Genomic DNA, 23,980 nt, shown 5'->3' with positions numbered 1-23,980 from the left:
CAACTTGAGATATACTCGGCATTTTGCTCTATAACCCTGTAACGTCTCTATTGCCCTGTTAAGTGCGTTCCTCAGCTGTGCTGGTGGTCCAGGCACCACCGCACCATATCATACACTTTTGCACGGCTGCTAATCACCATGATCATGACGCTGGCCTAAATAATCTCAATATATAATTGCACGCAACACTGGTTACACGCATCAGTAGCGACGACTGAAAGACTTGACTTCTTTTAGTGTGTGTATTTACGCGCCTTTGATGGAGCAAAAGAGTCCTTAGAAACATACCGACCTACTCTTTTTGTTCTTTTTTTGCGAGGATTTTCACCGACCTACTCTTTTTGTTCTTTTTGCGAGGATTTTCTCCCTTTCCTTTAGTATTGTGGTGCAAACATATCATTATTCTAGTCCTTTGGGTCGTTAGTAATGGGGCACGACCAGACCAGGTCCCACACCTGCTAACGATGTGCGAAGACCACATAGTTAGGGCACATGCATGCAAATTCATTCTCACTCAATAAGGAGACACATTAGGAAAAAAATATAATGACGTGACACAGAAATTATAAGAAGAGAGAGGAGATGAGTTTCATTTCATCCGGATAAAACTCAGTGTGCACTGTTATTAATGCATTGGACGCTGAATGAAACTCCACTGGGATTGTTTTGTTTCACTCCCATATGTTGGAAAATAAGTGAAACTTTACCGAGAGCATTTCATTTCATAACACCTACGAAACTGTAAATGGAATTGTACACTCTTGATTTTATTTTATTTAATCATCCAAATCTCACTTTTGGAAACTGTGTAAAGAAATTAGCACTGAGAATAGCCTTAGTGCTCTCTTTAATATGTCCACGTAGGAGAGAGGGAGCAGGAGGGAGAATATCATGTCGGCAACTCTGGCTACACGCCATTTGATGACGAATGGGTCCCATGATTTGTCTAGCCGTCTCACGATTGGAGAGATGGTGATCGAAAGGGTAAGATGTCCAGGAGGCTGAATTAAGCTAATATAAAATCCTCCTGAAATTAAAACCTAGCACTTGACCCATTTCACTACTTGAGCTGAATGAGCCTTGCCGGTCACCAGTTGCCACCAAGCAACTTTTATATAATATATACTCCTTGGCACTTTGCTCTATCACCCTTTAACGTCTCTAATAATGCCCAGTTAAGTGCGTTCTTGAGCTGTGCTGGTGCTTGACGGTCAATTAGCACCACCAAACACTTATGCACGGCTGCCATGTTCACCATGATCATGGCGTTGGCCTAACTAATCTCCAATGTATATATAATTGCACGCGACAGTGATTACGCGCACCAGCAGTGACTGAAAGACTTGACTTCTTTTAGTGTATACGCCTTTGATGGACCAAAAGAGTCCATAGGAACATACCGACCTGCTCTTTTTCCCGTTTCGTTTTTTTAGGATTTTTCTCCCTTTCTTTTAGTATAATAGTGGTGCAAACTGAAAACACCATCCTTGGGGTTGTCGGTGATGAGACCACGTCCCACGTCCACCAAAAGGTGTGAGGACCACGTAGTTGACGCGTGAGCGCATAGTTATGTAAAACGTACCGACTCTATTAAAAAAAATGAGAAGGAGAAATCATAATCTTAGTCCATTTGTATGTGAATTTTTACCTAACTCTCAGGGATCGTTTGGATCTCTTCATTTTGGAGGAATTAAAATCTATATAATGGATTATGCTATTTAGCTTAGAATTTGACATTTCATAACTTTCCCAAGCTTATAGATAAGCCTATCTCAAATTTATAGGGTGGGAGATGGAAATAGATTCTATAGATCACTATACTATAATTCCATTCTTCAACTTATAGCATACTCTTCAACTCACTTCCCTATAATAAAAATACAACATATAAGTATGTCTCTCGTATACCTAAAATTAAATATACAAATATATTTCATATACAACTATATTAGTTTAATTAATCTATGTCTAAATTGTAATTATTAGAATGAATTCAATTCCAAGGATCCAAACGGCCCTTAGATCTTTCTTTTGAGAGACCCACTTACAGACACAGACGTTCGCATACACGAGCGCACACTCACCCCTATGAACGAATGCACGCACACTCTACCCCTACGAGCACCTCCGAAGAGCTGAGTTGAACCGACAAATCTCAAGATTGATGAAATCACTACAGACACCTTGTTGTCGACGGGCACGTCGCCTACCACTGATAGAATAGCGTCGTTAAATCCTGAAATAAATTCAGGAAAATACGAGCACTTATGTCAAGTAGGTGACTTGAATCCAGATGGACAGGTTCCATCATAAGGAACCAACCAGTTGAGCTATGCTCAGTTCGCAAACTCTTAGATCTTATAACAAGACTATATATATGTTCTATGTTGTAATTACCAGTATTGAGAGAATAAAGAATAGTCTCTGTCTCGCCCGCTTTCCTGCTATTCTTTTTTTAAGGATGCTTTCCTTTTGTTGAAAAAAACAGGACAACAATTTCTTCACCAGTTTTGCACTAACAAAGGTTAAGACGTGTATGGAATGGACCGAACTGTCGAATGGGACGGGGCCTTCAATAAGGCCGAGCCCACAGTTTTGGGCCTTTTAGCCCATATATCCATCACCTCCCATCTTCTTCCACCCATTTTTCGGCACGTTAGACTGTCTTCAACCATCGTTACCCAAAATACAAGACTCATTCCATGTTTGGGTAGCGCTACAAGCAAAGGGTTTAATACCTATTTTTAGACTTCTCCAACAACAAGACACAAAAGAGAACCATTTCTGCAAATGGGTCTTCAGGAGAGAGGATACTCAGATTTGAGTTATATCTCTCCTGACACCTAAAATGGATCCTCGATATATGTACTCTGTTGAAAATTATAGGTATTGTGTTAGAAACCATTTTGAATTTAGGTCCCTAATGGTTCTCCTGGAGACAGCCTTAGCCTCTCGAGCTCCATCGCGAAGTAAGCCGTCCAAGTCGCCGCCTACAGCAAGAAGCCCATCGTCAGTTCGTCACCCCCTTGAGGTCCAGACTTCCATGCGCCTCGTCCTCCCCGGGAGCTCACAAACCACGCCGTCTCAGCCCGGAGTTCACCTCCTCTAAGGTTTGTACTAGACTAGTAGTAATGGTGATGTCAGTAAGACAGTAACTCGATATTTGTGCTTCAGTAGCGGTAGTGCGAGCAGCTAATTGATGGTTTATGTATTGTTTGGACCATCGGAATCGCCGTGTTGCCTTTGGTTGGGAACAGTGTTTCTTCATAGATCTGGAATACTAGTGGTGCCTGTTTACATGGTCTACTTTCTCTGTGATTAGATGGACTGTGCTTTGTTGCCGGAATGCCGGTTGTTTATTATACTTGAAGAGGTTCATGTTGAATTTGTGGAATGCTGCGTGCATGCTAATTACCAATTGCATTACTTGGTTGGAACTCCGACTACCTGCGCTGCTTAAACATGTGAAATTTCTGCAGCAGTTATTGTTCCTTTGTCAACCTGGTCCATGCCTCTTGCATTTTTTTATTCTACAAATTGCATTGGATTCTTTATTTCTCAGCAGATTCTTATGTTTTATTTGTGCTAATATGCTTCTTAAGAAAGTCCATGTCCAACCTCTCATTGAGCAAATTCAGCAAAGGTTGCCCAAATGGAAAGGGCGATGGTTGAACAAAGCGGGACGCCTTACACTAGTCACTTAGTCACTTCGGTCCTCTCCTCCATGCCAACCTACCGCCTCACGGTGTTTCCCTTGGCAGCATGGGCTAGAAGGAAGATTGATAAAATTAGGAGATCGTTCCTTTGGAAGGGGGAAGACAACGCAAATGGCGGACACTGCTTGGTCAACTGGCCAACAGTAACCAGACCCAAAGACCTAGGAGGTCTGGGGGTGCCTGACCTTGACAGATTTGGAAGAGCTCTCCGATTACGCTGGCTATGGCAAGAATGGGTGGAGGATTCCAAGCCATGGCTAGGCTCTGAACTCCCATGTAGTGATGTGGATCGCCTCCTTTTCAACGCTTCGATCAAAATTTCTTTGGGTGATAGCGCAAAGACTCGCTTCTGGCACCACAATTGGTTAGATGGGGAAGCTTCAAGGTACCTAGCTCCAAACCTACTTCGGCTTGTTTCAAGAAAGAACCGATCGGTGCAACATGAACTCTGGAACAACAATTGGATGTGTTCGCTAAGGGGAAAGATCACCTCGGCTGTCCCTTTGGATACGAATTCAGGACGCCCATCTGCAGCAGGGCATTCAGGACTCCATCACCTGGCGATAGACCCCGGATGGGGTTTGCTCCACCCGTTCAGCTTACCGAATCCAATTACAAGGTTCATTCCGATTTTTCCGTGCTAACATAATCTGAAAAGCACAGGTAGAGAACAAATGCAAGATCTTTGCCTGGATTCTAGTGCAGGACAAAATTCTCACGGCACAAAACCTACAAAAGAGAGGGTGGCCACATCAAGATCACTGCGTGCTTTACAACGGGCCCTTAGAAACCACCCTACACCTTTGTTTGTGCTGCCCATTTGCAAAGGAGGTCTGGGACCAAATCCTCTCTTGGGAGAACTTCAGCGTGCTGCAGTCACAGCCTCAGGGGGACCCCGTCGAGATCAGAGCATGGTGGGAAGAAGCAGCAAAAAAAGTGCCAACCACCGAACACAGATGGCTCAATGGGGTAGTGATCTACACATTTTGGCCTTGTTCGGCTGGTACCATACCCGGCTTGATCTGCTTCTTTTTTTCATCCGGAACAGTATTTTTCTCTCACAAAATCAGCCATGAACAGTAAAAATCAACCGTGAATAGTACTTTATATACCAGCCGAACGAGGCCTTTGGAATATTTGAAAAGAGATAAACAGGAGAATTTTTAACAATACCGCAGAGACGGTGCCACAAGTGGCCACAAGAATAAGAGGACATAGAGCAAAGGGAGATGGCTTTCGCTTACACTTAGCAATCTCCCTTCTCTAACCGCAAGGAATGTGTTTTCGTGGTGTTTTCATGCGCATATGGGATCCTTAATACCCTTTTCAAAGTGTCTTCCTCCTTGTACATAAACCCTCTCTCCCTATCTTAATTGAAAGGCAGAACTCCTGCCATTGCGTTCAAAAAAAATTGTGCTAATCTGCTTGGAGAGGACAATTACTTATTGTCAAACTTGCAGTTGCACTGCTTTGGGAATGAGAGAAGTAAGTCTTCAGCATTTGCATTCTGAATCTTCAGAATGTGTATGAAGCTATTTTACAGTGCCATTGAGTATTTTAGCCACTGCAGTACTGCTATTGTGAAAATACAAATTTTCACATATATGGTATAACTCGCCTGACATTTTATAATTTTTGACACTTTCCCATTGGCATGCTTGTTTGTTGCTGATCTGAACGTCTGCTGCATGGAAGTTTCCCTGACAATGTGCATGGGGTGTCACTAGAGGACTACCAATCGCTGCTGATCTGAAGTTCAAGCATTTCATATCTTAAGGTAAATTTGCATGGCATTTTACTTTTCCTTTTACACTGTTATGATAAACATATAGATCCAAAGAGAAAGACTTCAATCCTGACTGCATATATGCCTTTAGTTGTTTTAGTAGACAACATATCCTAAATTTCTAATCTACCTTCAGTTGTGATCATCGCTCTATCAAATGTCTGCAATTGGTATTTTATCAAGGTAACAGGAAACACAAGGTATGAATTTTGATGTCGTGCATGTCCGTCTTTGAGCAGGATATGGCAAGCCTTGAAAACAGAAATTCGTAGAAAGAAATAAAATTCTTGGTTCTACTCTTCACAATGATATTCTTGTAACCAAAATATTGTAAGATAACTGATTTAACCATTGAGCAAAGTACAGGTTAAAAAGTGTCTATTATCTGATTTACAGACATTTACAGTTGTTGTATTTCACATAACAATCCATTTGCATATAATCTGATCTAAAGAAATGCAGATTTTTAAGACAGAATAATAGAACTGAAGCATCATAGACACCTTCAATTATTTTATTTAAGTTATCACCTGTACATATTGCCCATTTTCAGCTCTACTTATTCACCACCGTTTGAAAATTACGGCAAAATCATTCCTGCTCCATCTTCCACCACAAGAGCTCTGGCAAACTTGAGGTATGAATCTCTGATAGCATGCATCTCATTGACCGCATCTTGTATCAGTGTCCTCTCTCTAGGTTGTTTTCTGGAGCAGGATACCCCAAGAGCAATGACATGAACCAAACATTTCTCAATTATGTTTCTTGTATTGCTGTCATAGGTGCCGGTGCGTAGCCACATTGTCTTATCGGCTATCTCCCAGAAGTTATCTGGAAGAGCATCCTCTGAAAACTTATGTAGATCCATTGAACCTCTAAACATATCATCTATTGGGCTCCTCCCTGTGAAAATCTCGAGCAACAATATGCCAAGGCTATAAACATCACCAAAAGTTGTGATGGAAGAACCTTCGCCATACTCTATTATTGTGCAAAAGAAAAACAAAGTATTGATTACCATGCCATATATATATAGAAAGATTTGGAATAAAGAAAAACATAAAAAACATAGCATTTACCGGGAGCAACATAGCCAATGGAGCCTCTTATGCCAATTGTGCTATTGGAATTTTGCAGAATTATACTTTCACTTTCTGAAATGATTCTAGATATGCCAAAATCTCCAACTCGAGCGCTCATGTCGTCTGCAAGAAGTATGTTGCTTGGTTTGAGATCACAGTGGATGATTGGTGGTTGGCAATGATTATGAAGATAATCCAGAGCATCCATGATATTGACAGCGATATCGAGCCTTTGTGCGAGGCTGAGAGTATTGTTCAAAGTGGGCATGCCAGATTCTATATGGAGCCAACGATTCAAACTACCATTTGACATGAACTCAAAAACCAATGCCTTGAAATCCTGACCTTGTTCATTGATGCTTGAGCAGCATGTGATGATCTTCATGAGGCAGCGGTGGCGCACCCTTCTTAGTGCCTCACATTCAGCTACAAAACTTCTAGTAGAACCGGATTGTTCAAGGTCAAAAACCTTTACAGCTACAACAGTTCCCTCAGCTTGAAAAACACATTTATACACTGTCCCAAAGCTTCCCTTACCAAGCAAATTGGCTTCTGAGAATCCATTTGTTCCATTTGATAATGCATGATAAGAAACCCTTTCATACTGTTCCTCAACCATTGGTGGTCCAAATGCGCCCTTCTGCATTTGTGTTTGTTTCCTGTAGATCAAGTGAACGAGTGCAACAACAATAGCTAATAACAAGAGTGCAAAGGTTGTTGCTAGTGCTATTTTAAGTTCCTTCAATTTCCCTCTTCTCTTCTTTTTCACAGAATCTGTCTTGCATGGAACTAAATGAAGCTGGGGTATTCCTCCACAAAGCTTGTTATTTCCGGTGATGGACAGGTTAGCAAAATTTCTAAAAATCCCTTCTTTTGGCACTTCCCCTTGCAGATCATTGAAGGATAAATCTAACTTTGACAACGATGTCAAATTCTGCAGAACTGTAGGGATTTGTCCTGAAAAATTGTTGTGTGCCAGGCACAATTGTTCCAGACCAAGAATACTTCCAATGGTACCAGGAATAGTACCAGACAACTCATTCATTGACAGGTTGAGTGTAACTAGACCCTTGTTTAGATGTTGGGGTATGCTTCCGTTAAATAAGTTATTGTCCAACCAAAGTCCTTGCAGCACAGTGCACTTCCCAACACTTTCAGGTATCTCACCAGATAATTGGTTCCCTGATAGAACCAGTGTGTTAAGGTTCACTAAGCTACCAACTTCAGAGGGTAGAGGTCCTGATAGTGAATTGTACGAAAAATCTAAGGAATCTAAAGTAACACTTGGTAGTTCAAAAATCTCTCTAGGAATTGATTCGTTAAGGTGGTTCCGTGACAAATCAACGGAAAATATACTCTTCAACTTCCCTATGCTTGGTGGAATTGGTCCCTCTAGATTGCAAAGATGTGCATCAAGCATAGCCAACATTGAGAGGTTTCCAACAGACGAAGGTATTTGTCCTGACAAGTTAGTATTGAACAAACCAAGCTCAGTCAAGTTTCCTAGTTTGCCGATGCTTTCTGGAATTTCTCCGTATATCGTAGTATTAAAAATACCAAGGATCTCGAGGCCCACTAGGTTGCCGATCGCGGTGGGGATGCTTCCCCAAATCCCAGTGTTGGCCAACCAGAGGCTTTGCAGGGTTGTTGAGAGATTCACTAGTGAGTATGGTAGGTGCCCAGTGAAAGCGGTGTTGTTGGCGATATTTAATTGTTGGAGCTGGCTGCAGTTTGACAAAGAAGTGACAAATTCCCAACCCTCCGCATCGTTGGCTTCTAACATGTTGTTGAACAAGGTTAGGTCTTGCAGAGCTCGTAGTTTCCCCAAGGTGCGAGGCACATATCCACTAAGCATATTCTGCGGGATGCGGAGTACCTGGAGCAACGTGAGGTTTGAGACTGAAGCAGGGATGGTCCCGGTGAACTGGTTTGCCCCAAAGTCAAGGAGTTTTATGCTGGGGAACCTGCTGCCGATATCAGTAGGAATGCTACCACTAAGCATGTTCCACTGAATCTGCAATATTTTCAAGGAAGACAAATTGTAAAGGGATATTGGGGTCTCGCCAGAGAGGTTGTTGAAGGCAAGCCCAAGAAACCAGAGGTCCTTGAGGACGCCAAGGCTATTCGGGATAGTACCCTCGAGCAGGTCGAACGCGAGATTAAGCATACTCAATGATGTCAAGTTGGCCAGCGATGCCGGAATCCTTCCAGTGAAGCTGTTTTTCTGCAGGCGGAGCACCTTGAGCTGCTTCAGCTTGTCACCGAGCTCAGGGGTCACGTTCCCGCTGAGATTGTTGAAGCTGATGACCATGATCGTTAGACTGGTACAAGAGCTCAAGTTGGTGGGGAGAGGGCCAACGAAGGCATTTCGGCTCAAGTCGATGGTATGGAGGTGGCGCAGACGACCAAGGCTCGCGGGGATGTTCCCGCTGAACCCATTGGAGCTTAGGTTCAGAATCCTCAAGGATGATAGGTTTCCAACGGCAGGCGAGAGGACGCCGGTGAGCCCACCACTCGGCGGCTTGTGCCCCGACACCTGACACCCTCCCAGCTGCAGTACCCACTGTGGTACTGCGGTTCCACAAAGCAAGCGGGTGGTTGTAACCGCTGCTGATCGCCGCTGCCTTGAAGGCCAGCAGCGAGGCCACCTCCTCGTCGCCTTCTGCGGCGGCAGTGAGTGCCGAGATGGTGACCGAGGAGGATAGCAGCAGGAGTAGCAAGCTCAGCGAGCGCAGCGCCATGTCGGCTGCTTTGGTAGTTGGTACGTGGTGAGTGTAAACAACGACTCCTAGGTTTTTGATAAGTAGAATGGTAGTTGGCGGTGTTATTTATACTGCGAATCCCGGCTGTAATATATAAAGACGTTTTGGTTGGGGCATGCAGAGGCGAACGAACGGTCAAGAAGGCGGCGATGAGCCAGTGGTTAATGCTGGCTGGTGCACAGCTGCTCTCACTGTATAGTACAACTATAGCCATGACTGATTGATTGTACTGTGAAGACTGAAGACCAGGGTCCAGAGACGACCGGGAAGACTTGACTCGGCTCTTCTTTTTTTCAGCGCTGCAGCTGCTTCTTTTGCTTTTTCTACAGAGTTTTGCTCTCTGGCTCGCAGCTGCTGCAGCTGTAAATGAGTGGAAGCCGACTGAAAGACACAGCCGACTAAATGAGTGCCCAGCTGCTCTCGTCTTTCTTTCTTTCGCCTCCTCAAAACTCAAAAGAATGTGCGCTCTGCGCCTTTCTAATGAGCCCACAGCTTGCTGATGCCATATTTACATTATCTAGTTAAAAACACTAACAGCGAAGTTATCATTGCCGCGCGCCATGACATGTAGGAGTACATGTGGGGTTGCATTCTACGTCAGCGTTCTTAGTTGACTTCAAGTCAATACCGAGTTGGTCAACACCTGCCAAACGCGGAGCCATGGCTCTGTCCTGCCGCGATTCACTATCGCATACGTAGACTGCAGTCGTCCTCGATGGCACCTCGTGTGGAAATTCCTTGGCCTGATACTGATTGGTGACCATACAACTTTCCTTTATTAATTTATTATTATACTGATATCTTTTACCGTGAGACATGTTCGCTGGTTGATTTCTGGACTGATAAGCCCGGCTGGTGCTGTTTCGCTGTGAGAGAAAAATATTGGCCCACACAGGATCACCGACTCAGGTGAGTCGAACCGACTCAGGTGAGTTGATCACTCACCAGTCTTGCTGACCACGGCTCAGGTGAGTCGACCACTCACCAGTCTTGAACGCAACACTGATTACGCGCACCACTAGCCACAACCGAAAGACTTTGACTTCTTTTAGAGTGTGTATGTATGCGCCTTTGATGGACCAAAAGAGTCCTTAGGAACATACCGACCTACTCTTTTTGTTCTTTTTTGTGAGGATTTTCACCGACCTGCTCTTTTTGTTCTTCTTTGCGAGGATTTTCTCCCTTTCCTTTAGTATTGTGGTGCAAACATCATTACTCTAGTCCTCGGATCGTTAGTAATGGAGCACGACCAGACCACGTCCCACACCCACTAACGAACGATATGCGAAAACCACGTAGTTGACGCATGAGCGTATCATTGTCACCACTGTTAGGACACCTGCATGCAAATTCATTCTCACTGAATAAGGTGACACATCGAAAAAAAAATATAATGACATGACATCCGAAATTCTAAAGAAAAAGAGAGGAGATGAGTTTCATCTGGATGAAACCTAGCGCGCACTGTTATTAATGCATTGGAAGCTGAATGAAACTCCACTGGGATTGTTTTGTTTCATTCCCACATGTTGGAAACTAAGTGAAACTTTACCGAGAGCATTTCATTTCATAACACCTACGAAACTGTAAATGGAATTGTACACTGTTGATTTTGTTTTATTTAATAGTCCATATCTCACTTTTGAAAACGGTGTAAAGAAATTAGCACTGGGAATAGCCTTAGTGCCCTCTTTAACATGTCCACGTAGAAGAGAGGGAGCAGAAGAGAGAATATCATGTCGCTACGTCTGGCAACTTTGGCAGAAAAAAAATTCGGTGCATATTGCTGGTGCTTCATGGTGATCAAGGGCACCACCGCACCACACCAAACACTTTTGCACGGCTGCTAATCACCGTGATCATGACGCTGGCCTAAATAATCTCAATAATATAATTGAACGCAACACTGATTACGCGCACCACTAGCCACGACCGAAAGACTTTGACTTCTTTTAGAGTGTGTATGTACGCGCCTTTGATGGACCAAAAGAGTCCTTAGGAACATACCGACCTACTCTTTTTGTTCTTTTTTGCGAGGATTTTCACCGACCTGCTCTTTTTGTTCTTCTTTGCGAGGATTTTCACCGACCTGCTCTTTTTGTTCTTCTTTGCGAGGATTCCCTTTCCTTTAGTATTGTGGTGCAAACATCATTACTCTAGTCCTCGGATCGTTAGTAATGGAGCACGACCAGACCACATCCCACACCCACTAACGAACGATATGCAAAAACCACGTAGTTGACGCATGAGCGTATCATTGTCACCATTGTTAGGACACCTGCATGCAAATTCATTCTCACTGAATAAGGTGACACATCAGAAAAAAAATATAATGGCATGACATCCGAAATTCTAAAGAAAAAGAGAGGACATGAGTTTCATCTGGATGAAACCTAGCGCGCACTGTTATTAATGCATTGGAAGCTGAATGAAACTCCACTGGGATTGTTTTGTTTCATTCCCACATGTTGGAAACTAAGTGAAACTTTACCGAGAGCATTCCATTTCATAACACCTACGAAACTGTAAATGGAATTGTACACTGTGGATTTTGTTTTATTTAATAGTCCATATCTCACTTTTGAAAACGGTGTAAAGAAATTAGCACCGGGAATAGCCTTAGTGCCCTCTTTAACATGTCCACGTAGAAGAGAGGGAGCAGAAGAGAGAATATCATGTCGCTACGTCTGGCAACTTTGGTGGAAAAAAAATTCGGTGCATATTGCTGGTGCTTGATGGTGATCAAGGGCACCACCGCATCACACCAAACACTTTTGCACGTCTGCTAATCACTGTGATCATGACGCTGGCCTAAATAATCTCAATAATATAATTGCACGCAACACTGATTACACGCACCACTAGCCACAACCGAAAGACTTTGACTTCTTTTAGAGTGTGTATGTACGCGCCTTTGATGGACCAAAAGAGCCCTTAGGAACATACCGACCTACTCATGCTATAGATAGTTGTCATGTGTCCAGTCTCACGATCCAATGGCACGCCTAGGAGAGTTCCTCTCAAGATCCGCATGCTTGGGCTGGCACATGACCCTTGGCCACCCATGTCGCTGCTTTTCCGCCTTTGCCGCACGTTGTTGGATCGGAAGACTGGACATATGGCAACTATCCATGGCAGGTATGCAGGAGGCACAATGGATACATTTCACCAAAATTTACACTCCAATTTGATGACGAATGGGTCCCATGATTTGTCTAGCCATCTCACAATTGGAGAGATGGTGATTGAAAGGATCAAGATATCCATGGGGCTGAATTGAGCTAATCTAAAATTCTCACGAAATTAAAATCTAGCACTTGGTCCATTTCACTACTTGTGCCTAATGTGTTTCTAGCCTACGCATAAAGTTTTGCAACCTAGTTCTAACCCGAAGCTAACATGGCAATTCTAGGAACGTAAAAACATGTAAGTAATTGAACAAATGTAAATGCTCAAAGTAAAGATAGGGTTAGAAATACGACGATGTTTTTCTGAGGTATCGGAGAACCAGCAATCCCCACTAATCCTCATTGAAGTACCCACGCAAGGATGTAGCTCTCCTTTGATTCGCGCAAGGACCAAGTGCTCTCTACGGGTTGATTCTTCGGCACTCCGCCAAACGACACTTAGAACTAGTCCGTCCTTAACCCTGTCGATCCCTTTGAAAACCGAAACAAAGTCCATCAGTAGGGTCATGAAACCTTTGATTGCCCATTACTCAATCATTATTGTGACCTAACTTTTAATTCCTCTGCAAAACACATGTTAGTCACAATAATTGTGTCGCCATTATTCGCCAAAACCGTATTAGGGGCCTAGATGTTCCAGTGATAGTGGAGTATTAAAAAATTTACTTGTGGGTCCTACACTAATTTAAGAAATGAGAGTTATAGATAGATTGTTGGACAAGTGATCTACAATATTGTGTATATCCTACATGGATATCACTATAGAGAGTAAATTGACTTTGTTATTGTGGGTGCCCTTAGCATCAACTGAAGTGTCTACCAAAAAAATTAAAGCCTGTTGGAAGAAGTATCACGCGGGTACGAATTGAAGGCATTCTTCTTTAAAGAAAAGGGAGGAAGAAAATCTATATGTGCTGACTCAACCATACTTATTTTCTGTAAGAGAAGGAAAGCGTATGATTTTCCTCTTCATTTTTTTGGTAGGGGCAGACGGGCAGTTGGTCCCTGTTGAAAAGAAATTCAGAATCAGCATTTTAAAGATTTTTGTAACGTGCAAGTGCAAAGGTCGAAACAATCTTGTACTAGTATAACAGAAATGGCGATCGGCTGATAGCGGATCAGGCTGCCGGGTCCACACCAAAGATTCATTCCTTCACTAGGAGTTGGTGAGCAGAAGATTGCAAAGAAAAATAGGAGGAAACAACAACAACACTGTGTGTAACAACCGTACCTTTTTTTTCACCTACATACCGTCATACCTTGCTTAACAAAAGTGTCCTAGTAACCTCCTACGAGTATCATAGGAGTGTGTCTGCATTCTGGTGGCAAGGGGCAAAGGGCAGGGGCAAGGAATTAATTTAGGTCCTGTGTTGGATCCATGGCAAAACTTTAGCCCTGCACTTTTAGCCTCCTCTTTTTTTTTTTTTTTTTTGCTATGGGGATCAAATAGGGGGGCTAAAAGTGAGTAGGTGGCTAAAAACTAGGCTAAAACTTTTGCTCCCAAAGAGGCTCTAAACTGGGCTAAACTCCCTCGGGGCGGGCGTTAGACGCCCCATACCCCTTGCCGCTCACATGCATGGTTGTGCATGGATAGTTAAATGGGGGTAAATCAGTCATTGTAAATTAGAGACTAAAGTTTAGCTTATAGATCCAAACAGCCCAGCAGAACTGATCCTTGGACCAGTGATCCAAACACCACGGTTTAGTTTCACCGTAAAATTAGGAGGCGATCAATGCCGGGGCTCCCAAGTCAAACAGATGCCCAGCCCGGACGTCGGACGACGCACACTATTACAGTGACACACGGCATCACACGGCTCTGCTGCTGCAAGCTGCCGCGTGCGGGCAGTAAAAACGTGACAGGGCGTGCATACATGTGTACCAGGGGACGTGAACGCATGCACTATTCATTTGACTGATAAGCCATGGCTGAAAATATAAATGACTAATTTGGTGTAAGAAAAAAATATTATTTATTGGTTGAAAAAATACAGCTTATAAGTCAAACGAACATGTTGCTGGCCTGCATACTCTGCTTCGACTCCGATGGTGTGTGGTCTGTCATCTGTGTGCCTCTGTGTCTGTGGTGTGGTGTCGTCGTCCTAGGCTTCGGCTGCTGTCCGTCCCCAAACCAAGCAAACATTCTCGACAGACCGCAGCAAATCTCCCTTCCCCTACCGCTGCTGTGCGGTGTGCTTGGCCTAGCACTGGAGTACTAGTAGTTCACCGTAATTGAACCTGTCGGATCATATCGATCCCGGCGTTAGTAAAGACAGCCGCGTGGCATATTGCAGGATGTGTTAAATGCATCGTAGGTCCTTGAACTTGTCTTAGGGTGCCACTTAGATTCACAAACTCTCAAATCGTACTTATGGCATCCTAATATTGTTTAAGTATGCCACTTAGGTCTATAACTCATCGGAACAAGGTTTTGGCCGATGTGGCGTGGACAGCGTGGCGCTGACTGTGTCCAAGCGCACGTGAGTCACACATGAGCCTGATTTGGGGCGTGCAAATAAGCATAGATGCCACCCGGTTCTTTTCATATCCTCCATTTCCCCTCCTCTCTACTCTGTCTCCGTCTCTCTGCCCGAACTCACTCTCCAAGCCACCGTTGCCGCCGCCTTGTCGATCTACTCCATGGCGCCATCAGGGAGCACGTCATGCTCCAATAGGCATGCGGGCGGCCTTCCCCTCATCCTGTGCACTGAATGCGGCGGTCGAATGGCAGTGAGGCATGTTTCCACGCAGCCATGGGGTGCAGGGAAGGTATTCTACTGTTGCCCAGACCATAAGGTGAGTTAGGGTTTGATGATTCAAATCTTTGGCACTTGGATTGCTGTGTCCTTGTTGCAATTGAGTTGGATTTGGTTATCTTGGCAGAGGGATGGCAGAGGGTGTCCATTTTTCTACTGGGAAGCAGACTACATCAAGCACATCTTAAAGATGCTGAAGGAAGGCGACAATGGCACATGTGAAGCCCAGTCCGAAAGAGAATCAAACCTACGTCCCTATGCTGGCATGATAGACAATGCAGTGGCCAACAAAGCTCAAGGAAATCAAGGGAAGGACCAAGACGTAGTTCGTTTGCTAAATGTGATATGTGTTCTCTATGTGTGTACAGTGTTAACACTTGTGTTAGTTGTGGTTGTTCAGTTGTGTAAATAAACTCAGTCACAACTGTGTAAGAGTACTCATTGTGTAATGTGAACATCAAAAGCAATGGAAACCATCATTTTTATCTCAATTTTCCATCTATTTCATAGTTCACCTGATAGCAGTAATAGCATCCATGTGCACATACATTGTTTTGGTCAGTGATTCATGTGATGATCTAAACAAAAGACTATTGCCACCATCTCAAACATTGTTCTGGGGCCATGATAAGCTTTACAAAAGATTGTACAACACAATCTAAAGCCTTATGCTGGTGCTGAACAAAAGCACAGAAGGACTACACAAAAGCACAAAAGGACTTAGTCATCTTCTACTGCTGGTCTGTAGACTTTCACTACCCCAGATCTGGACATCACTGCCGGTTCAAAAACCCACTTCACTGCCGGATTTTGAACCGACAGTGGCATACCGACAGTGATGAGGGGTTGACATCACTGTCGGTCCTTAAAAACCGACACTGATCTACAGGAAACAGTGTTGGTTCCTGGCTCCACCCGGCAGTGTCCAGTTGAACAACACTGCCAGTTTGTAGAGCCAACCGACAGTGACTGTTGCTTCAAGAGTGTCGGTTCTTGGCTCAAGCCAGCAGTGTTGAGCAAGCCTACATTGTCGGTTCATGGATCAAACCGGCAGTGTTGTAGTAAATATTAGTGTCGGTTCATGGATCAAACCGGCAGTGTTCTCGTAACTATCAGTGTCGGTTCATGGTCCAAGCCGGTAGTGTTGAGCAAGCCAACACTATCGGTTCATGGTTCAAACTGGCAGTGTTGTAGTAAATATCAGTGTCGGTTCATGGATCAAACCGGCAGTGTTCTCATAACTATCAGTGTCGGTTCATGGTTAAAGCCGGCAGTGTTGAGCAAGCCAACACTGTCGGTTTCCTTCTAACCGGCAGTGATAGTTACGACAACACTGCCGGTTTGTTGCTAACCGGCGGAGATGGCCCGTTCATATTTTATTGTTTTATAATTTATTTTAATTTATATTTTTTCATGGAATCGGGTTTCGTTTTATATACGCTACGTAGACGACAGGTCCATCAATATTAAACATTACAAATGTTACGATTACAATTCAAATGTTCTTATCCACATCTCGATCCCTCAAAATAAAAAAGAAATGTTCTTGGACTTCACACATGCTTCTCGGACTTCCTACAATAATCTGGCAAGCCGCTCTGGGCCATACTGGTCCTTGTACCTCACGGATTGTGCAATGAAAAATACTCCATCTTTTTCCAATACCTCGGCTAAGATGAATTTTGTGAGCTCCGATTGTAGTGCGACGATCTCCATGTCTAGCAGCCTTTCGTGCTTAAATTTCTTGCGCTGTCGTTCAAAAAAGATGATATCCAAAGAGGAACAGTAAATCATTTTGTTGAATTATTAACAGACATAAATGAAATGGAGATTATACACACCAACTTATCGGCTTCTTCCGATTTCCCGCCGATGTAGCGAAGCATTGCCCACATTACATAAAACCAGCATTCATTGTTTTCCGCCGGCTGTGATAGGTACTTCCCCTCCATTTTGACAACCTTGAATGGGACCGGCGTCCCACCGATATGTCTTCTTCGGACACTGAGCAACATTAAAAGGAGAAACATTAGAAAGTGGTATGTGTGACTAGAAAATAATAGTTATTAGGATCGCTTACTAATTCAGCACTGCCACCAGTGCATCCAGATGATGAAATGGTTTTTTCTTCGAGTCCCACACCTCGATTAGATTTTTGGCAACATTGACACAAATGAAGACGAAATGGTTGCTGCAATCACAGAATCCTAATTATCGAATAATCTTAACGAAAAAGAAGCATAAAATTAAAAGCCAAAAACACATACTCGCAGTTGTAGGCTAGAAGTATGTGGGTTTTCTTCTTCATCGTGAATTCGTCGAAAATAGCAATCAATCTCTGTTTCAGGTCTTCCACGTCACATCCATAGAGGCCTAGACATGTCCTCTCATTGACTCGCAAGGGGTCCAAGAAGCCTATGTAATCCCATTTGCTTTTTACAATGCAAAATTTTGATATACACCTACATAAAATTATGGGAAGTGCTCAAAAGTCAACAATTTGTCTCGGGAGAGTAGTTAATTGTAATATCGCGCGTGTAGGGTACTTACATAGTCCACAGCGTCAACATTTGAACATCGAGATCGCGTTTCTGGTATAGCTGGAACAAGCACTCCCACTCGACATCGAACTTCTCTTCTTCGGGATAATGGAAAACATGTGGCGAATGGATAATAACCTCAAAACCAAAGTCGTCCATCTTTGTTGCTAGAGCCATATAATATTCATGCAACTGGCGCATATATGTTGTCAGATTTTTATACTCGTCATCGGGAACCAAAAGATTGCCCCTTTCATACTTCATTGCCGGTGTTCCCATCCCTTGTACATCATAATAGATGTTCGTGGCCTCTTCCATGGTTAATCCTGGGTTGTCTTCGAAGTACTTCTGTATGTTCCTTAAATCTTTATTGTGTATTTCTTCATCTCTTGTTGTAGCGTATTTATTCTGTGTTTGCCTTTCGAATTTAGACTTCAACATATACGAAGGCAGTGAGGCACAGAGATTGAAGAAACTAACACAATCTTCCTTTAAGATGTGTGCTGTAAATTTTTCTTTCATCAAGGTGGTAACGCTACCACTGAACGGCCTTTTTCTTTTCTGTTGGTCCACTTTGGGAGCGTTAGCGATCGAATCCAAGGACCTTTTCTGCGACTGCGAGGATATCCTTGATCTTGTTTTGGGCTGAGGTGGAGGAGGAGGATGACGATGAGAATTCTATTTTCCCAGCGCTGATGAAGATGGAGGAGGAGGGGGAGGAGGAGGAGGAGGAGTCTCTTTTCTCGGGGCTGATGAAGATGGAGTCGGACGAGGAGGAATAGAAGGAGACCTCTGTCTTCTCAGGGGTGATGGCTCCGAATGAGGAGGGAAGTGATATCTATTGGGAGATGGTGAGTGATCATCGGGGGTGGGCGAAGACTCGCAGTCGTCCTCATCATCATGGAAGTTCTGCTTCAAATTCTGGCATCTTTTTGGCGTAGCCACGAGAGCCGAGATGATGAGGATTCATCGCTTTCTGCGAATTCTCCTTATTCTTCCTGCTCAGTTCTAAGTACTCCTCGGATAACCTGTATTCCTTGAAATCCTATCAGAAGTCCTTCTACTTGCTAAACTGTCCACCATCGAAATCTGGCTCTTTATTTTAGAGGACAAAATTCTTGTACAATGTCCCCTTGAAATTCTTGAAGCATGTCCCCATGATTTCTTTTGCTTTTTTCTTAACTAACTCCCTGTCATACTCAGCTAGGAAAGTGAAATACTCTAGGATCTTGACATCCCATATGTAATCCTTCTCGCTTTCGAGAACCCTCCATCGGTCATCATCTTTCCCAATCCACTTCCTGTACTTAATCGGGATGAAGTCCCTAACAAGTAACCTGAGGATAGTCTTGTATTTGGTTAAAGCTATAGGTGGTGAGAGTGGATCCCCGAATTCATCGAACTCAGTAATGTGCCAGTGTGCATTCCTACCAACAGGAATCTTTGACATGCCTCGCTTGGATCTGGCCTTCCTGCTACCCGAACCCTCTGGCTCCTCGACCGGCGGAGGCTCCTGCTAGAGACACTAAGTAAGCTATGACAATCTCAATTGATTAGCGTGTGTGGCTACATAGTGACATGATACCAAAGTTACCTGACCATCTTGGTCATTTTGACCTAGATCGAGCAGGCCGGACAGGGTCCATGGCTGCTCGTTCTCACCGACCTGATTGACACCGTCACCGTTTGTCGGATCATGCGGCTCTCCCATCCCAGCGATATCAGCCGCTTCTTGTTGCCGATCAGTTCTTCGGCGACGGGGTAACAGGCGACGATGAGTCATGGCTGTGACACGATCGTGGTTAGTTTTTGCTGCGGACAACTACTAATAGCATATGTTCATATATATAATATGTTTAATGCAAAGTCTAATAATAAGTCCACATACAACAAAGTCAAATAATAGCATATGTTCACCTAGAACAAATTCATTGTTTGATTGACCACATACAACAAAGTCCACCTACTCTTCTACGAAACTAAGCCTACATCAACTTCCAAATAAGAAAAGCGATGACCATAGCCATAAATAAAAGCATGACATCTTTCCAAGACCAAGGAGCAATTCTCCTAATCTTCACATCTCCGGCGGGTGGCTTCTCTTCGATCTCCAGTGCTAGCGGATGGCCATGGTTTGCATTCATTGGACCATAGTAGGCCAGTTGCCCATGGTTTGCAAGGTAGGCTGGATGACTATAGTAGGCCCTCAAAGCTTTAGCTTCTGTGTTGTATTTTTTGTGCAAATTACCAGGGTAGCGATTGACTTGAGCATAGCAATCTTCCTAGGTTCGATAAATCCCAGGCATGTGACCAACATGCACTACATACCATGCCATGGTTGCCTATACATTTAAGTAAATTAGGTTGTCATTCAAACATGATGTATTCTTATACAATTTAATATATTTACGACATGGATAAATACGCTATATTAGTTTGGACATATATTAGTTCTATAGGTCTAAAGTATATATACTCCATCCTCACATCCAAAAACATCGAGCATCGGTGGCATAGTTCCAAAAACATTGAGTACCTGCCTGATGGGAGCACAGTTGCAATTGCAAGCTACGAGGTGAGGCTAGCCATTGGTTTCACATATGTATCTGGCCAAGCTCCAATGATGCACAAGATGGTTTCATAGAGAAAACGTAAGTTTGTTTCACAGAGAAAATGCAACTACTCCGAAAACAAACTACCATTAACATTCAGAGAGCAATTTCTGTCAAGTATTACGAGTCCCTGCTATGTTTGTCCTGGTAACCAAAAATAAAATTACGCTTTTGTTCTTATCAGTATACTGATGAATAGAGCTGAGCAATGTGCTACTAAGTAACAATGTAATACTTACTAGCAATGCGTCCAGAAACACAAAGAAACAGATAGCACACACTGTGTGGCAAACCTAGGTTCTAGCATTCACAGCTGCATGATCAAACTGTATGACAGCACACACTGCATGATCAAACTGATTCAAGTAAGCAGCTGTGGGGCATTTCATCAGACACGTAGCGGGCAGTGAGCCACGCACTCACCATTGAGCTATCACCTGATTTTGGAAAGTTTGAAGGAATTTATTCCTTTGAGTGATTATCTATCCCTGTTTTGCGCGTAGGCCCTTCAACTCCCCGGCCACGCTGGTCGCGCGGTTCCCATATGAAGAGCCGCTATTTTAATTACCCGGTCCATGAAGCGCGGTTCCCACGAAGAGCCCTTCAGTTCCCCATGAAGAGACGCCACATTTACCCGTCCATCGGGTAGCTGCTCGCGCCGGTTCCTAAACGTAGGCACGCTCCGTCTTCCCAACATAGGCGCGCTCCATCTTCCTAACGCAGGTGCAATGGCGGTTCAACTGTTCCTAACGCAGACGCGCTCCGTCTTCCGAGGGGTGCAAGTTATTGCACCATGATTAGTTCCACCACCGACACGCCTATATAAGCCCCCCCATGCACACAGTCGGCCGCCACACCACCGCACATCAAGAAAGCGAAGCACCGCCGCCCTTCCCACACACACCTCGCCCTGGCCGTCGACCCACCGCCACGCATAATGCCTCGCTGCTTGAAGACAAGATGGGCGAAGCTGAACCCATCGTCCTCACATCGCCCCCTGACGCCTCCACCGACGCCGTCGTCCGAATCGGACCTCGAGGTGAACCTCGAGGACGATCCGGACCGTGAGACCGCATTGGAGGAGGAACCAGAACCTCTTCTAGTGGAGGAGGTTGTCTTCAACTCGTTGGAGACGGTTCGAAAGGAGGAGGAGGACCGGCACCTCCGCGCCATCACATAGAAGGAGACCGACGACTGCATCGTGAAGCGTGTCGTCGAGATCTCCAAGGAGGAGGAGCGCCACCGCGAGGAGGAGGAGAAGCGCCACCACGAGGAGGAAGAGCGCCGCCGCCAGGAGGAGACCGAGCGGCGTCTCGCGATGGACGCGGAACGGCGCCGGCGCAGGGCTGAGCGCAAGAAGCGTGAAGAGGACCGGCAGTAGGGGGACGACGCATGCGGCAGCACCGGTAGTAATTAGTAGTAGCACTACTGATTAATCAATGCGTTAGGTCGATGTAATAATTTACTGGTGCTGAAAAAAACCGTGTCGTCAAATCCTTTGTTTGATCATCATCACCTTGGGTTGATACTTTGCATTGCATATGACCTCTCATTTTATTTGCTTACATATTGGATGTTGCATTTTGTATGACCTCATTTTGCTTACCTCGTTGTCACGAAGATCGTAGTATATGATATGCTACGTACCAGAGATCGAGGGGGCCAACAGGACTGTTGCTCTTATAGATAATACCGTGTTGCAGCATGTCTGTCATCTGTCACATCATTGCGGGGCCATTCTTTAAACCGACAGTGATTTCCGTGTGTGGTTACAGCATAAGTAAATTATCTTTTCCACATCTTTCAAACACCTCCTATTGGCTCAACGGTTAAGACCCCGCAACTTAGCCCCCGATACCCGTGTTCGAATCCCGGGCGACCCAATTTTTTTGGTTTAATTTTATAATTTATTAAGCGGTCTAAAGGTCAAAATGATAAAATAAATAAACCATGGCACACATCCTATACTAGTGCAGCGGTTAAGAGTCTAAACTCTGTAGCCCGAGACCCAAGCTCAAACCCGAGGGCTGGCACAATTTTTTTTAATTTTTTATATATCACTGCCGGTTTTCAAAATAAACCAACAGTGATAACAAGCATCACTCTCGGTTTCTTCTCATCACTGTCGGTTTCTTGAAACCAACAGTGATGTTTATATATATTAAAAAAATCTTTTATATACTGAATAAATAGAAGCATATGTATTCCTATGTCGAAATGGCTTAAATTGTTTTTGACAAGCGTGTACACCCAAATTAAGATCCCACACAGGATCTTAGGTTTTTCTAATCATTTTTTTATTAATTATATTTTTCTGTGTGCTGAATGAGACAAAAGAGGGTGAATTTCATCTTGGACCCAATAGATTTTTCCATCCACCTCCACAAAATTCTTATCCCTAGGGCACATTAGAGCCTGTGTAAAAGTTTGGCACCATTCTGGATCTTTTCGTGGATAGACTCAGTTCAACATATAATTAAACAGTCTCATCGCGCGAAAATTCAATTAAACCTCAGAAAGTAGCAAACCATCTCTGGAAAATCCCAAACTTGGTGTTTCCTTCACACGTGGCAAGTGCAAGCCAGAGAAAAAGTTTGAGACCAATACGACACCGGAATGCCTATGAACCATAGAAACCTTGATAACCTATGTGTATAGTCATAGTTCGATGAAAGGGCACATGTATCTCTGTGAAGCATGTATACTCCGCCTATGTCGAAATGGCTTGAAATTTTTTTGGCAAACATGTACACCCAAATTAAGACCCCACTTAGGATCTTAGGTTTTTCTGTTCATTTTTTATTTATTATATTTTTCTTCGTGCCAAATGAGATAAAAGAGGGTGAATTTCATCTTGGACCCAATAGATTTTTCCATCCACCTCCACAAAATTCTTATCCCTAGGGCACATTAGAGCCAGTGTAAAAGTTTGGAACAATTCCGGATCTTTTCGTAGGTAGACTCGGTTCAACCTATAAATAAACGGTCTCGTCGCGCGGAAATTCAATTAAACCTCAGAAAGTAGCAAACCATCTCCAGACAAATCCTAAACTTGGTGTTTCCTTCACACATGACAAGTGCAAGCTGAGAAAAAGTTTGAGACCAATACGACACAAGAATGCCTATGAACCACAGAAACCTTGATAACCTATGTGTATAGTCATGGTTCGATGAAAGAGCACATGTACCTCTGTGAAGCATGTATACTCCGCCTATGTCGAAATAGCTTGAAAATTTTTTGGCAAGCATATACACCCAAATTAAGACCCCACATAAGATCTTAGGGTTTTCTGTTCATTTTTTTATTTATTATATTTTTCTCCGTGCCAAATAAGACAAAAGAGGCTGAATTTCATCTTGGACCCAATAGATTTTTCTATCCACCTCTACAAGATTTTTATCCTTAGGGCACATTAGAGCCTATGTAAAAGTTTGGCACCATTCCAGATCTTTTCGTGGGTAGACTCAGTTCAACCTATAATTAAACGGTCTCGTCACGCGGAAATTCAATTAAACCTCAGAAAGTAGCAAACCATCT

The 23,980-nt window shown here is 43.7% G+C and overlaps 1 pseudogene; it reads right to left on the bottom strand.

Moving 5' to 3' along the window:
* Nucleotides 1-6,082: 6,082 nt before the first annotated feature.
* Nucleotides 6,083-9,382, bottom strand: LOC136454282 (probable LRR receptor-like serine/threonine-protein kinase At3g47570; annotated as a pseudogene).
* Nucleotides 9,383-23,980: the final 14,598 nt, after the last annotated feature.

The sequence above is a fragment of the Miscanthus floridulus genome, chromosome 5 (genome assembly GCF_019320115.1).
Source record: "Miscanthus floridulus cultivar M001 chromosome 5, ASM1932011v1, whole genome shotgun sequence".
NCBI classification, from domain to species: Eukaryota; Viridiplantae; Streptophyta; class Magnoliopsida; order Poales; family Poaceae; genus Miscanthus; species Miscanthus floridulus.
This window is presented reverse-complemented; position numbering and strand designations above follow the sequence as displayed.